Source organism: Anser cygnoides, chromosome 2 (assembly GCF_040182565.1).
Source record: "Anser cygnoides isolate HZ-2024a breed goose chromosome 2, Taihu_goose_T2T_genome, whole genome shotgun sequence".
NCBI classification, from domain to species: domain Eukaryota; kingdom Metazoa; phylum Chordata; class Aves; order Anseriformes; family Anatidae; genus Anser; species Anser cygnoides.
Window position 1 is genome coordinate 118,736,651 of NC_089874.1, and position 16,856 is coordinate 118,753,506.

A 16,856-nucleotide genomic window follows, 5' to 3' on the forward strand; every position below is an offset into this window, starting at 1 on the left:
TTTGTGAGTAAGAAGGAGATTCAAGCTATCGTATTCTTTCTACAACTTAGCAAAAGTAATTTCATTATCTAGCAGATTCAGTGGTATTTTCAGGGTATTTCCCGAACATTTCTGGTGAAGTTGTGGTGTTCCTTTGACCGAAAGGATTTATTAAATATCAGCAACTCAGTGGGAAGTTAGATGTAAAATTTGTGGCATAGCAGGAACTGATATTGTGAGAGTTTCCTCTGACCCCGTGGTGTGAGAAGTGCCTAAATGGCAGCATCATTTTTATCGCACATTTTGGGCACACGTGTTGCACACTTGTAGCAGAGGAGCTCCGAGCCCTGGTGTCGGTGGCCGTTCGCCCAAACATGCTCCAAATTCCTAACGTGTTAGTGCTGCCCATGATAGCCGGGGGAAGCGGGCGCTGCCCGCGGGTTACTGGAACACCGAACGTTTTTGGCTATGGATACGAGTGGCAAAGAGACTTATCCAATGCCAGTCCATGCCTTGCAAAAATAGGTGCAACGGAATGAACTGAAATAGAAATGTTTCCTCAGTTTGAAGGAAAGATGATGGATCTGATATGTTTTGTTGTCTTTATTCCATTTGATCGAGTCCACGCTTGTTGATCAGCTTTCCGGAGTTTTGTGAAACATTGGGTGCATGTGGGTGAGCAGATCTGCCGTGAAATGTTTTCTGGGTGGTTAAGTCTAGGGGATGAAGGAGAGGCAAATGCAGAACTTTTAATATAAATAATGGAGAAAAGAGAAATTGCAGGAGCATTTAAGCCATTTAAGCCAGTTCTCGGATAGCTGATAACAGTTGGGTATTCTCTTAACTAGTTCAGACTAGCTAAACACTTCAGTCTCATGCTAAATTTCCGGGGCAACTGGTTCTTAAATTAAGGTATCACTGTAATTATTTGTTTTGGTATTGAAGTGGAAGTAGTTTGAGGCAAAATATGTTAGGATGAGTAAAAAATTACAGCGGGGCTTAGCAGAGCTGTGGTTGTTTCTGGCTCTTGCACTGGATTCCTGTGCAGCTTCGGGCAAGTTGAGCTTTCTGAGCCCCTGCAAAACGGAAGGGGGTGGGGATACCTTTCTTACTTTTCTGTGTTACGGATGTGGATAGCAGGTCCTCGGGACAGGCATCGCCTCTGCTCAGGCTTGGTACAATAGGCGTCTGTTTTCAGTTGGCATCCCCCTCCCCAGGGCTACAGCAAGAGGAGGGAGGGGGGGGAGGAGGAATTCACAGATTTGGAAACAGTTTCACAACACCTTTTATAAGCTTCCTAAACTGAAAAAGAAAAATAGGCTGACATTCAGAGGTGAGCAGAAAATAGAATTAATGTTCCATGGGAAATTCCTGAGTCAGTTCAAAATTAAATTGCATTTCCCTACCACAGTTTATTGCTTTTTAGAAGCGTTGGTTCAGGAGCATGATGTTCCCATTTCATTATCTGAGACCCTTCTCCCATAATTAAATGTCCAGGAGGCACCAGAGAGCTTTGTCAGAGGGAAACCTGCTTTGTATTGTGGGAAGCGAAGCCACCAGAAAAAAAAAACAAAACAGTTCCTGGAAAGGAGTGGGCATCTCACCCAGGAGCAGGCATTCCCAGAATAAGGAGCTGCATTGCGATGTTGGGTTGATTTTAAAAAATATGTTCTGGTGTATCAAACCCACCTGAAATAGCATCTTTCAATCTGATTTAGCGGTAAAATGGAAAATCTTCAATAAACTGGTATTTTCCTGCAGAAAATGTCGGTATATTTGATACAGCTTATATACTATTATAGTGTTGGTATTTATTTTTGTTTTTTTACGAAATGGAGGATGCCTGGCCAGCCCCGGTGCGCTGTTAGGGTGCCGTGGTGCCGTGTGTGTGGGGCGGCGTGTCGCGGTGGCACCCCGCAGCAGGCAGGGACAGCGCCGATGAGGTGAGCCGACAGCTGCAGCAGGGGTGCCTCCAGATTTGGGGAGTCGCCTTTGCGGTTGGGGTGCTCCCCTGATGCCAGTGCGTTGGCCATCGCTGCCACGTGCCACGCGTTCCTGCTCCCGGCACCTGTCCGGTGTCGCCTGGGGACGAGCCGTGCCTTATCACAGCTGGTAACAGGTCTGCTCTCAGAGCAGGCAGATCGCAGGCCCCCCTCCTCCGTTACCATTAAGTTGCAAGTGACTTTGTCACAGAATTCGGAAAAAAACTTGCTTTCCAAGGTGCGAACGGGTTTGCAGCATTCTTTCATTTAATACGTCCTACGATCCTTTCATTGCAAACCCTGGTAAAACCCGTGGCAGGGATACACATATGGGTGTTAAAATCCTTCCTTGCCAGACTCTACAGTTATTATATATGGTTCCCATTTCCTTTCTGTCGTGACCATTTTTTCCTTTGTAAATCTTTATTTCTAGCCTCATCTTCAAGCTTTTCTCAGTGATCAGTCTGCCAAAAATTGGAAAAGAGGAGTGTTGTCAGGAACTGCTTGGTTAAGAGCGTAAGGGCTGGTTCCCCAAGGGTCCCTGAGAAGATGCTGGCACGTTTCTGAGCTCACAAGTACCTAGGAGCAGCTCTCAGTGAAATAATTTCCTTTGGGTCCTAATGAATCTACTCCCAGCGCCAGCGGCTAATTTGTTTTGGCAGAATATGACAGGCAATGCCTAATACAAAGCACCACGCTACAGAAAGCCTCGATTCTGTAATTTTGTAACTCTGGTATAAAGGAAGAAAACACACAAAACCAACCACACGTAATGAAATCACAGTGCCCTCTGTAGCCACGTGTAACCTCGGGGCCCAGGAGCCCTCACAGATGGGAACCTGTGCAAGTCCTGCACTCGCTATTGATCCTGGCTCCCTGTGTACCAAGCAACAAAGCGCTTCCTGAGCTAATTATTACTGTATGAAGAGACTCTACCTGGAAATACAGCGAGACTTCCCACTAATAGGGTGCTTAAAAATGCATCTAATTGCAGCTGTGGTAGTTGAGAGCATGCCTAATACCTAATAGCCTGGAGAAAACTGCCCTCCCTTCCAGAGGGACATTGCGTGAAGCCAGGTTTTGGGGTGTCTTTCCTGGGTCTGAACCAATTGCGTGGCCTCTTGCTACGTTTGGCTATAAAACCAGAACCGGGGAAGTGTACGTTGAGTAATAGGAGATGGGAAAGTGCTGGAGACAGTGAATCCCTGCTTATGAATTTTTGTTGTTGGCGTGACATGATCAGCTGAACTTAACCTTCCCTGGGGCAAGGGAGGGAACAGAAGACAGTGTGTCAGCTTCTGTGCCAGTCATCTCTGAGAAGTCACGCCAGGGGCTTGGCATCATCTCATCTAAGGGTGGGGACAGAAACACTTGCCCGGTTTTGTGAAGTGCTCTGAGATGAAGGGATGGAGAGTAGTACCTAAGTGCTACGCTCCTACCTTCTTTTGTATCTGTTGTAAGGATAAGGCTATCCTGTAACATACCTCCCTGTAAATTTCTAAGAACATTTGCACTCAGCGAAGCCAAAAAAAAAAAAAAAGAGAGAGAGAGAGAGACAAAGATGAATCAGACACAGAGAAGTCTGTGAGCAAGGAGGCATTAAAAACAATTTATTGACAACTAGTGACTAGTTCTTTCAAGCACAATTAAAGTAAGCACAGCTAAAGCACAGAAAAGTGTGCTCAGAGCAACATTGTCCTTGAGTACTCATTACCAAACAACAGCTGCAGATAGAATTAATCTTACCCTTCCCCAACACATTTTTTAAATACACCATTTAACAAGGGTGTAGTTTTTATTTGAAAGCATGGAGGAGCAAATGCTTCTCAGCAAAAGAATTATAAAGGATTTTTTTCAGCACAGGTGGAACTATCTTTTCCTGAACTTTGGCTTTGAAAATTGCTGAATGCATATATGTAATATATTCTGCTTGACTGCAATATCTAGTGTGCGGAATTTCAGGTCAAGCTTAGAGTTTAGCAGAGCAACTGGAAAAAAAAAAGAAAAAAGTTTTGTAGTAGAAAGTGGGTGTAAGCAGAGGAAACTTGCTAAAATAATGATGGCAAGAAGCTGTTATGGGAGTCTAGGAGATAGTAAATGCAATTTCAGTAATCATACAGCTCAATGAATAATTAGGTAGCTGATGATTAAAAAGTGTCCACGCAAATACGACTTTTCCATCCACATCAAATCCGGTGATGTATTCCCAAACAGGATCTAAAGAGCTAGAGTTTAAACTAGCTCTAACTAGTCTAAACCAGGGAATTTTTTAATAGTTTTCAGGCTTAGGTGAACTCCTGGCAAGCCGGTGCATTTACATTGTAAGGCAGATACGTGTCTGCTGAGAGTCGCAGTCACCTACAAGAACTCGGTGGTAACTTGGAGTGAATGGACCTAAGCCTTGAGTTATTTAATGCGTGTCCACATTGAAGCGGTGTATTCTCTCTGAAAAAGGCATAAAGTAGATAGGCTGCTAATTTTTCAGGCCATTCACCTTTCCGGAAAGTGGAAATAAATTCCCTGTGTACGAAGCATTGGCTTTTGCAGCTGTTCCTGTGTAACACTAGAGAAGTCACGCACTGTGCTCTGCCCAGGAGATGCCAGCCTTCGGCAGAGGCCAACCTTGGCCTCTCCAGCTCTGGCTGTACCTGTGTCACAGGTCACTGGGGCCATCCCTTTTCCGCTGTATGCTGTCATAGAGGAGTGCCTGGGCTTGTGTTCGGCAAGGCTACCTATACAGACAGACTCTATGGAGCAAAGAAATACAAATGGGTATCTCATCCTTGGAAGAAGTCTTCACTTTTTTTTCCACCCTGCCCCTGACAGGTAGAGCAGGAGCAGGTAGGAAGCAGACAGTTCAAACACAGAACAGGCAGTTTCAAAAAGGAGACCACTTGTCTCTTTTCCATGCCCACAGACAAAGAGAAATTGCTCTAAAGTGAAGCGAAGAAGATGAGGTAAGCCCTAGGAAAATGCTACCCCTGAAATGCAGTTGGTGGAGGCTGTGGAGTCTCCATCACTGGTGGTGTTAGCAATAGCTTTAATAAACATGAGCAAAGTGTAGCTGGCTTTGTCTCACTACGGGCGGTGGATTACATATCTTTTCTACCAGTTTTGTGATTTGCTGATACTGGTGATAATCCTACACCCAGAATTATTTTCTTACTGCAATATGTGCTTTCTAAATCCTGGTTGGAAAGGTCTCTGTGCAGAGCCGGATGGCTTTTGCTGAGGTGCAAAGGCATTAATCATTGTATAGTTTCCGCATTTTGAAATGTTCCTTAGGTAAGTAGTTAAGGCATGAACAGCTGGCTTTGCATTTCAGCTCAAATATCATCGTCCTGAAATACTTGGGGACATCACTCTGTCAGCTGGCACTTGACAAGCCTTCCTAAATTTGAAACACGTAATTGGATTCGTAGGATGAAATGCGAGTCCCCTTTGAAGTCATGGGTTTTTACAGGGTACAAATTTCACGCTGAGGCCCGAGTGGCGTCCACTTGCATGCGCTGAGCTTTGCTGTCCTCGGCAGGCTAGCTGCGTGCGAGACAGGGCTGCTTGGAGCGGGGTGTAAGAGCGTGTAAACTCTGCTGTGGCAAACATTTGCTTGCAGAAGGGGGCCTTTGGAGTGCCTGTGTGGGTGAGGGAGGGTTTACAAAAGGCATTACGTCAGGGGAATTAATTACTCTTTCTTTTTTTTCAGTTAATGTCAACAAAACTAATTTACACCATCTGGCCTAAAAGAGAGAGAGGCACTCAGTAAAAAGGCAGCACCCGTTTTGGTTTCTAAAATTTCATTTGCTGAGACTGCAGGCATTCTGTATTCTCTTCAGTGTAACATTTTTTTTTTCTGTTTTGAGGGGTTCTCACCCAACATATATTTTTTATTTCCAGTGCCCTTTAATTTGCATTTAATATTCAGATAGGTATCACTGCAAGTTAAATGTTTTGCTAGCTACTGGTTAATCCCTTCTGTTATGTGCAGAGAAATCTCCAGTTGTTGTGAACTGGAATAGTTCCACTGAAAATACTCTGGCTTTGTTTATGCCAGTACTAATTCAGAGCAAGTTCATTGTTCACAGCGTGGGTACTTTAGATTTAGAGTGGATAGTGAGAAGTTCATCCTCAAATAAGAGATCAGACTGATGTAAAAGCTCGGTGCTAATCTCAGGGCTGGGAGTTAAAATTTCCCGTATGGTAATGTATTGTTGCACTTCCACATCCACATTTCTTTGCACGTTTTTCTCAGCTGTGCAATGTTGCACCCTGCGTGTGAATTGCATGCATATACCCGAGGCTAGAATCAGCCTGCAAGGAAGCACAAAACCCAGACCTTAGGACCACCAATATATCAGTCGTTTATAACCTTACGGTGTTATTGCAGCTAACACTGGAAACGTAATTAAATCAGAATGATTTGAAACTATCATTAGGGGAAAAAGGAGAGAGGGAAACAGTTTCACCCTCACAACGTCATGTTTTCATTGACCTACTTACATCAGGGAAGAAAACGTGTCCCTTCCCATTACAGGAGAATAGGTTTGCTCAGCAATTTTATAGCACAGGAGAAGACTGTCTTTTCTAACCACTCCAGGAGGATTTGGCAGGGCAAGTAACGTTATTTCACACACTTAGTGCTAAGTGTAAGTTCCTGTCCGAGCTATATTATTAACCCAATCAATTCAGCAGGAAGTGCTTGGACTTGGGGGAAAAAAAAGGGCCTGTATTCAGAGGTGAGAGGAAAAGTGTTGTGCCTGAAACAGTGCAGAGAAGCCTTTTTCACCTTCCTTTTCCTGTTTCCCAGATGCAAAGGCCCTGCCGTCCCCAAGCCCCTGCCATCCCCGACCCGCTCTGTCCCTGCTGCGCAGCCCTGCCGTTGGCCTGCAGCGAGAGGCTTCCCTTCTGCCTGCAGGCCAGACGTAGGCCCTGGAGCACCCGTGGGGCACCAAGTGATGCCTGAGGGAGATCCCAAACACTCCTGTTTCTCCAGATGGGCGCCTGGGCGGCCTGCAGAGCTGGGGACGGATGTCACAGGGAGCAGTGGGGACACAGCCCCAGGCCGGGCCGGGCACAGGGCTCTGTGATGGCTGCGTCCGTCAGCTTCGCTCTTACCCCACAGCTTCCAGCGCACGGTGTCTAGTGTTTGTTGTCTTCATAAACCATCTTTATTTGAAAATAAACACCTGCAGCTAGCGCTTTTCAGGCCGCTCAGGTCACATTCCTCCACAAGGTGCTTTTGCTAATTTGGTATTGTCAGAAGCATTAGTCACTGCAGTAGTGGCTTAATAAGTCGCAGCAGGAGCCAGCTGGTAATTAACAAATTAAGGATATCTTAGACATTTTCCTCAAATATTTCATTTGTAGCAAAAATAATTAGAAGCAGAGCTCTTCAGCTGTTTAAAGCTGTTACGTATATGAAAAACATCTTGCCGTGTTAGGAAATTATTCTTTTGTAATGGCCAGTGAGGCCTAATTTTGCTGCTGTCCCAGGATTCATAAATACACACACAAGAGCTGTGAAGTAGGCAGGGAGCAGATCCTGTTGTGTTTTGTTGTGTTTTTTAACTCTTTATTAGTCGTGTTTAACATTCATCACAATGTCTGTCTTCTGCATCTGTTTTTAGGAGTGGCACAACTTTGTAGGTCTCAGCTGTTCTCTTCTGCACGTAGCTTCCTTTCAGGTTAGAAACGTCCTGAATTAGAGGATTATGTGTGCACTCACCTGTGATTGTCTCTTGGAAAGACAAAATCAGCTTGCAATTGAAAAGGAGGAGAAACAAAGCTAATATAAATTGTATTAAACAACTAAACTGGGCACGACACCACAGCATGAAGTCAGATGATGTTGGGTTTCACAAGCAAAATACTCTGGAACGCACAAGCTTGCTTTAACTCACTTGGTGTTTCCTAGTTTCATCGCCAGATGGTGACCAGCGGTCTCAAATTAAGGTGCTCTCAGTTACCTGTGCGTGATGGTTGAGTGATAGTGCGCTTTGATACGTCTCCCTTCCATGCTGCTTCAGCCCAGTACTCCTTGATCCTCCTGCAGCCGGGCTCCAGGACTAGGCTCCGAGTATCCCAAGCCTTTGACTCTGCTTTTTCTCTGGGGCAGGATCTGATCTGAGCGCTCTGAGGCGGAGGAAGCAGGGAACAGAGCAAGCAATCGGAGGAGCATCATTTCCACGGGTAGGGCGCAGCTAACTGTCTTCTGCGGGAAGCTGTTGGGTAGTGGCAGTGGCTTTGAGACGTATGATTTACATTTGAAAACTTTCTTGCAGAGGAAAAAAAACCTGTTGAAAATGTGAATGAGTGCTTTTTGATACAGTGTGAGTGCAAAGCCTTTGTCAGACAGTGACAGAGTTTTTATTCAAGCTTTGAACTTGTGCTACAGATGTGAAGGGCTGTACAATGCAAGGAAAGGCCGAGAAGGATCTGCCCCCATAATACTTTTGCTCTTTGCTTCATTTATTCACCTTTACATTGTTTGACAGAAGAGCACTGGGGATTTCAAAGAATGTGTTTCTGAAGCTTATGAAAGAAACAAAATTCTTTGTGCAATTTCTGTTAAGGTTTTTAGCTTCTTAAGGTCAGACTCGGATGTTTGGAGTGCTTCTCAAGCCTTTTGCTAGTACTACACGGAGGGTAGAGGCAGATAAGAGCTCTAAAGTCATTCACACAAGGTTGTTAACAGTGCAGACGTGTTTTGTGCACCCTGAATTCTCTGTTGTTGTCAGGGGTGGCTGTTCCTCGGGGTTTTTCTGGTAGTGCTTTGCACTGGCTGTTGTCTTGGCAGTAAAGTTTCACTGTTTTTACTGTGTAACAGTAAAGCATGAAAGCCCTGGCGGCCCTGGAGTCACACAGCATGCAGACATGGTGAGAGAGAGATCCTGCTGACCGTGCTGGGGATGGGTGAGACCGGACATATGGGGGTGCAGGCAGAGACACCGTGTCATGCCGTGCCTTACCTGCCCTCGACAGCAGTGCAGGTGTCCCACAGCCTGCCTGTGACCACCACAGCAGGCACTTCTTGCAAGTGCTGCCAGCAGTCCTGCTCCCTCAGCTGTCCAGAGCTTGCAGCCTGTTGAATGTTTCCCTTTTTGCTGCTGTTTCTGGATTTCCTTCCACTGCAGCCCAAGGGCAGGGCATGGGGATGGTCCCCACCTGGTTCTGCCCCGGCAAGCAGGCAGGTTGCAGCTCGGCACACATGCAGGGACCTGGTAGGCCTCCCGGCGTTCACAGAGAGCATCACCTGCATGTTCCTGCCATTGACAGGGTGGTGTGTCCTGCTGCGGGAGCTGGTCCCGCAGGCAGCATCTTACAGGACATTCGGGCCCTGCAAGGCATTGCAAATATTACTACAGTCAGCGTCAGAGAAAATCTTTCACCTCCCTGAAGCCCTTCATCTACACAAACAGCTGCACAGGCTTCACAGTGATTATGTCCTTTTAAACTGCCCTATTAAGATTGGTAGTAGATTTTTTATATTATTTTTATTTTAGCCTTTGAGTTAATTCAGTTTATACAACCTTCACACTTAAAGTTTTAAAGTGTCACTACATCCCACAGAAGACTAGATTTCTGTTAAGGGGTAGGAAAATAAATACCAGGGAAAAAAAAATGAAGGTTTTCTTTCTTCAGGCTGATGGTTGATGTTATTGGGGAAGGTAGGAAGTGTCTTTAACACCTGTCACTCTCTTGCAGTGACACTTTTAAGATATTTGAAGACAAGTCATGGAGTCATCCGTTCACCTGGGAATGAAGAAAGTCATTCTCCTTTGTTTGCTATTTTTGTTTCTTTTCTCACATTGCATTGCATGTTAGTATTCCTGAAAAAAAGGATATATGGAATTCTCAGAGCAATTTGAACCACAAGAATGTCTGTCTCCTGTAGTTTGTATCAGCAAAACAAGATCCTTGTAGATGTACATTAAAGGAGCATTGTGATATTTGGATATCGCCTTCAAAGCATTGCATGTCAATACAGTTACTGAAAAATAAATTTTGCACAGGTACAATATGTTATTTGGTGCTTCTCCTTTGTTCCAAACATCTCTATAGTTTTTATTCTAGTCATATAGCATTCTGAAAAATAACTTTCTTCTGGCATACTTTGTTCTGTGCTCATTGCCTCAATTGTTTAAGTCAGACTTGGGCTGTCCTCTTCAGTTTTTATTTTTGTCTGATATTTGAGAAGCAGTGAGCTAACCTGTGAGATGTGTGAGGACTCCGGGTGACTGAGTAATTCCACAAAGACTGCTGCTCACTGGTCGATCGCTGCACTTGCGATTTGCTTTTACCAAGATAAATGCCAAAGCCCTGCCGGTGAGCATAGAGGTGCAAAATGCAGATGGCCAAGCTGGAAACCCATTTGTTTTGTGGTTTGCAGCGCTGTCGGGTGCGACCCGGAGTCCCCAGCAGGCTGCAGGGGCAGCAGGAGCAGGGACGCTGCGGGTGGCCTGCTGCAAGGCTGGTCCGAGCTCTGCTTACCGCACGCCTACGGAGTATTTCTGTTTATTTCAGACGGCCAGGCAAAATGTCATTCCCAACCGCTGCCTCAATGTCCTCCCTCACTCGAGCTAAGCAACAGGTGGCTAGATCCTGATGCGCCGTATCCGGCCCGTTTTGCAGTTGTTTTCTGCTTCTTGATGATGCAGGGATACGGGCTTGAGGTCATTCCAGCTGCTCCGGTCACTCCTCTGCTCGCTGAGGTCGTTTTCGCTTGTGTGTCTACTGTATTCGTGGGATCCCAAACACTACGGGTAAAGATCCATGCTGACTTCTTGTCATGAGTATCTCCCTGCCTATGGGAACCCAGGCACGTATATGTATATATTTTTGAAGCAATGATTATGGTGGTACGTGCAAGATTATCTTCGCAGCCTTTTCATTTGAATGTAGACTTCCACGATTAATTGCTATTGTGAAAAATTCAGTCCACCCTGTTTAGAATTACACGTGTTTATTCAGGCCATTGTTAACGTTCATGCCGTTGTTACTCATGCATGATTTTTGCTTCCATGTAAGTTTTATTTTACTTTGATCTTCTCCTGTAGCGCCCGACATACCTTTAAAAACCACTTCCCCACAAACTGTTATTTCACTGTAATTATAAGAGAACATGCATATGAATCACAAATGAGAGTATTACCCAACTGGATGTTCCTAGAAACAGGAGAGCACTTACATGCCATACAATACATTAATCATGTATAAGGAGTCAGCTATTAAACTGATTTTTTTTAATACAGTACATTGAGTACGAAGACGTGAAAAGCCTTTTCAGTGAAGATGCTTGTGGGCTTTTGAAACTCTCTTTTTTCTTTAACTTTTATAACTTTCCATCATCACACTCTTGTCACAGGTTTGAAAAGGAAATACACAAGTTCGGGTGACTCCAGGTTAAGCTACCGGGAGTGTGAGTGTTGATGTGTGTGTGTGTATAAATATATGTTTAAGTATCTGTACGCATATGGATAGTGTATTTTGGTCCCATGTATTTTGGTACCAGCTTTTCTCTTTAAGGGAACCCCACAGCGCATCTGGTGCTGCTTTGTTGCAACAGGAAGCATTTTTAATCGTGGGCAAGGGGCTTGCTTGCCTTAGACACATTGACAGTGCAGGATCTGTGGTCACTGGAAGGAGATTTCTCAAATGAACGCAACTCTGATAAACCAAGTGAGCTGTCATTCCTTAACAAGGCGTTACCCCTTGGGTTGGCTTCAGGCTTACGTATTTCTAAATGTCACTGATAAAAGAAAAAGGAAGGAATGTCGAAAGCTTCAAGCAACCTTGTTTTGAATTGTTCTTCAGTTCCTTCCTCTGCCCCTTCCCCGTGCCACCGCTGGTCACGAGCTGCAGAGCTCAGTCAGCCCCACACGGTGCCCCGGGACGATGCACAGCATCTGGGCAGCTGGTGGAGCTGAAAGCAAGTTAGAGCTGCCTGGTACCTGAGCAGCTCAGGGAGTGAGCGGAGAAATTGGGGTTTATTTTTATTACTGAGAAACCTCTTACCACTGGGCAGTGGTGCAGGGCACCGCTCTGCTTCCCTGGGCTTGTCACCCTCAGCTCCATGGGCTTGGGGTGGTGACAGGGCAAGGGCAAGGACCTGCTGCAGGGCTGCGGTTATGCTGGAGCAACTTAGCTCTGCATTAGTAGAATGGAGGTTACAGCCTGGGTCCCTTTAAATTCTTTTATTGGTTTAGGCAAAAAATCGGCAAAGAGAGGTGGTTTGGGGAATTAATAGCCACTCCTGATAACTTGGCTTTTAAATAAAGAATGGGATTTTCAAAATGCTTCAGTAAGTGGCAAAAGCAGCAGGAGAGAACAGATTTAACACTTGTAAATTATCTTTTATTTAAGGCGCTAAAGTTTGGGCAAAAGACATTGCAGTTCTCTTTGGAAGAAAAGTGTGTGTAATGAATAGTTGGTTCTAACCTAAATCCCTTCCTCTCTTCCTACTGGAAAACACAGCAGTTGTGATTCCTGTAGCAGGATTTAGAATGACAGGCATGTTTAAATCTGAGTTTTACTACTGGGATTTGTCTAGCGAAACTTAGCTAAAACCATCCTACCACTAGCAAATACGATACTATGAGAGCTTTACAGTTTAAGCCAAGTTTTCTTTGGCTCTCATAGTCGTCCTGGGCCTCATTCTGTGGCGAGAAACCCAGATGGTCTGTGCTCTGTGCTTCCAGATATATTGGGAGTGCCTCCTCAGTTTCTCCCTTTTCTCTCACCCCTCCAGAGAGCAAGGCGCTGCACATACATGCCCTTCAAAGCTTCTCTGATCAAGGAGTGACAGGAGAGGAATTGCATTCCCTCTTTTCACTGGGCCAGCAGCACTCCTGAATAAACTGCCAGTGTGTGTTGGTGGGTCAGGGAGAGGAGGTGGTCTTTGGCAGAGAGCAAAATGAAGGTACCCCAGGACCGCTTTGTGCTTTAGTCTGCCTCATGGGTCAAGCCCCAGAAGAGATCAGACTGTCTGAGGGGTTGGGGAGAGAAACCCCCACCTTTCTGACACCCAGCTGCCCTCTGTCCTGATGGCTTTTGGAAAAGGATGTTGCCCATTCATTCATAAATTCATTCGTTTTTCACTCATTAAGTAACCCCATTTCATGCTCTAGAAATATAGCAGTGGTGGAGGGTGCATTGCACACATACACGTTTCAGAGCTGTGAATCCAGTATTACCATTTGTGTCGCTGAGCAGCTGTAACTCTGAATGAAGTCCATGGGAAGCCTACATGGAAATCACACTGTTAACAGTGTAGCTCTCTGTACCAAGTCGGTACTGGTTTGCTTTCAGTGCCAGACTCTGGTACTAGCAACTCACCTGGTTGTTTGAGTACTATATAAGTAGAATCCTTATCTTTTGTCTTTTATTTATCAAATATTGTACTTGTAATTTATCCTTGTTTTATGCTGTCGTACACAATTCATGATCCAGAACTGCAGTGGTTCTCCTGGCCCTGTAGAAAATTGACAAGTAGAATTGCTTGGAAAGTAATCTCCACTGGAAATCTTATTACAAGGAAAATTCAACTAGTTATTACAAAATTGACAGTCCTATTCATTCACCTGTCCAGAGCAGAGTGGAAGGTCAACTAAACTTTGAACCCTTGGTAAAGAAGTGTCACTTCACATTAGTGTGACAGGCAGTCCGAAGACGGGATCGCACATTATTAAAGGTAAGAGGCGTAAAGTCCCACTTACAGGTTTAAAAGCAACATCCTATATGAGAATGATTATTGAGTAAGACATTCACATTATCATCTTCCAAATGACAGCTCTATCTGTCTGTAATTCATCATGAAGTAAAGAATTTGTGGTGTTCCAGGAGTTCTCTTGACCTGACAGGAAAACTTTATGGCCTAACTTTATGACCCCATGAAGTTAAATACATTACTGCACTTCTAAATCTAGTCTTTCCATGCCTGGACTGCAGATACAAAAACTTCTGTAATACCCACTATTTATTATGCAACAGACACTTAAAAATTCTAAAACTTTTTTTTTTATATAGTTCACATACACACACAACCACATTGATCTGGTTTATAACACATTTCAAGCTATTTGTCATTTTTAATTTTAGAGTTAGCGGCAATTTTAAAGGTCAGGCTGTTAAACCTCTGCCAGTTTTCACTTAGTGTCGTTACGAGAACTGTAAACGATAGGCTCAGAATTTGACTTCTAGATGTGATCTTTGTGCCCTATGGCTGTCACTGCAGAAACAATTAAAATTCACCTGGTGAATTAGAAGAGGAGACTTCGGTGCTGCTCATTCCTGGTGGTCCCACAGATAGACTTGAGGCACGGTACTGACCATGAAGTCGTTGTGTGGCTCTGGAAATGCTCATTTGCTGCCTTGGAAGAGGGTTTTGTTTTGCTCTTCTTTCTCTGAAGGTCATTTTGTTTAAAACCTGCTCCAGATTTCCGTTTGGCACACAAATAGAATTGTGTGCTACTTGTCTGGGTATCCTCTTTCTCGCATCTAATAAGAGCCCACATCTCAGATTTCTTTTTCATCTGCAGAAATATGACTGTGATAATTTTATCTCAACAGCCTGTATGGCTCCACTCGCGTCTAGGCGGCAGTCTGGCTAGCTGTGGGCTTCAGGCACATGACCTTGGGAGAGGTAAAGACTATTCATGTTGCAAAAACCCTCTGTACCAGTATGATGATGTGCGTGTGCATGTGTTTCATATAACTTTGAAAGGACATGGCAGATAGAGAAACTCTCCTTCCCTGTCTGTCACTGCCCAGACTGGCCACAAAACAATTTTTCTGGACTCATTCGAGTTCATCTGGCAGCTCTGTTGCCTTTTAGATTCTCTCCTTCTCTCTTTATTTTTCTGCTCCTTATCAGCTCACTGGAGAGTAGTTGATAATATAGCCTGTGATAAGCAAAACACATAAAGTCCTAACGATTTAATAGGTTGGTAGCACTGCCAATTAGGAAGGTTGCCCAGCAGCTCCCATTATAGTACCCTGTTTTTCAGGGTATTTTTGAAACTTTTAACATTTGAGATGAAAATTTTCAGGGCAGCTGTTTTCCTCAGCCTGAGTATTTTTGGAATATTTCAGCTCAAGTGATTCAGTAAGATTGAGAACAAGGCTAGCATAAAAATAAGTTGTTTTTTTTCACGTTAAAAGAAAACTTCAGATAGTGCTGTTGGTGTGCCTTAGTATTCTTGTACTTTGGAGCATGGATATAAACTTCAGTAGACCCCATGACCTTTGCGTGAGGAGCATTTCTGTTGTTTGTCCCTGTGCAAATTTGCCTGTGTTTGGCCTTTACTATTAGCCCTCAAGGGGGAAAATTTCCAGAGCAGGTCACGCGTGCCAAGAATTGGCTCCAGGTGAAGAACTTTGATGGATCCTTCCCCTCTGCATGTGCTGGAGAGCCTCCATGTCTGCTCCTGGCACCCGAGTCATTTGTGAGTCCTTGAGCACCTGACAGGCTTTGTGCTGCATTTGTCTTCACACAGCTTAGGCAGACACGGAGCTTCTCAACCAGAAGCTGTCTGGTTGAAGATATCTCAACCTGTGTTATCTGGTTGACAGCAGCGCGGCGCGCTGAATGAGGAGGTGGTTGTGAAAACAGGCATGTACTGAGGAGCTGAAGACTGCACCTGTACATCTTACACATGGAGGGTGATGCTGCAGCGCAACAGACAACCTGACTTTTGGCATCTCCCATTTCTTAAATGCCGAGACTGCTGAACCAAACGTGTAATGTTCTTGTTACCTGATTCCTCTGGGCTAGTTCTGTATATAGTGTGGCATTACTCCTCATTTAGTTGAATGAAGGTGGCAGAAAGGAACTTTGTTGAAGTTACACTGCTCTGCATTCAAAACAAATTTTAATCCGGGATCTCAAAGTGCTTTCCGGCTTCGCATGTTACCCCGTGAGGCAGGTGTCACACGCACAAGGACCGCAAAACCTGGCAGGGAGCAGCTGTCGGGCAGGATAGGGCACGGCAGGCAGAGCGGGGCGAGGGGTCGTTCCTGTTCTCTGCCAGCACGGTCTCAGAGAGAGAAAGTGGCTGATGTTCAAAGCTCATTTCAGTGTTGCTTTATAAAGAAGTGCTTTTCAAACTTCTGGGTTTCTACCATACCGCCAAGCACTAGTTAAATAGATCTCAAAGGGGAAAAAGGCAAAACACAATGAAAATAAATACATGAGCAATTTGAAACCTTGGTTACGGAATATTGGCCAGTATTGAGTAGAAAATAATCCTCCTGTCATCATTGTGTGTGATGCTAGGAGTACATATCTGCTCTGTATTTATTTTTTGTACTCTTTTAGCAATCTGTGTTCGGGAAAAGCCTTTGATTGAATTTCTTTTTTGTTCACTGTGGTCAGATGAATGTTATTTCCAGTTTATTAAATGCTCCGTGCTTACTCTATTTTATCCACGTGAATAGGTTTGCTTGAGAACAATGTGAAAGTTGCATGATGGGAGGAGCAAAGAGTTGTTGTTTTTTTTTTTCTGGCCTACGTAATACTTTGGGATACGTTCCTCTATTGATCCCCCAATCCTCTTATGTCTGCCTAAATAAATTCTTTATTGTGGAAAATAACTTTGCAGTTTATAACACTGTGAGATCATTTTCCACTGAAAAGATCTTATTTATATAGTCCTTTCTTGCCTCCAGACTCATTGCTACTGCTCCAGTTTCCGCTCTGGTAGCAGTGGTGTAAGGATAGGTAAAAGGCAAAGTTTGCAAGCAGTAGTGTTTTTTACAAAGCCAACCTGTACCTGTTGAAAGGACAAACAAACTTCTGGTAAATGAGAGTGTTGGTGTCTTGAAGAGATACGTGACACAGATCAACATCCCATCCCCCAGTCACTGCAATAAAACGGCTTTGGGATTTTTTTGTGATCTTCA

The 16,856-nt window shown here is 44.4% G+C and overlaps 1 protein-coding gene across 5 annotated transcripts in view; it reads left to right on the forward strand.

Moving 5' to 3' along the window:
- The window catches only part of DTNA (dystrobrevin alpha), a 227,652-nt gene that overhangs the window by 48,994 nt on the left and 161,802 nt on the right, over positions 1–16,856 (forward strand). Inside the window, exon 2 of one of the 5 annotated variants that reach the window (XM_066992929.1) lies at positions 8,074–8,147. The exons of the other annotated variants lie outside the window; for them this stretch is intronic. The gene's annotated coding sequence lies outside the window, so the exon portion shown is untranslated. The remainder of the gene's footprint in view (positions 1–8,073; positions 8,148–16,856) is intronic. 5 annotated transcript variants of the gene reach the window in all.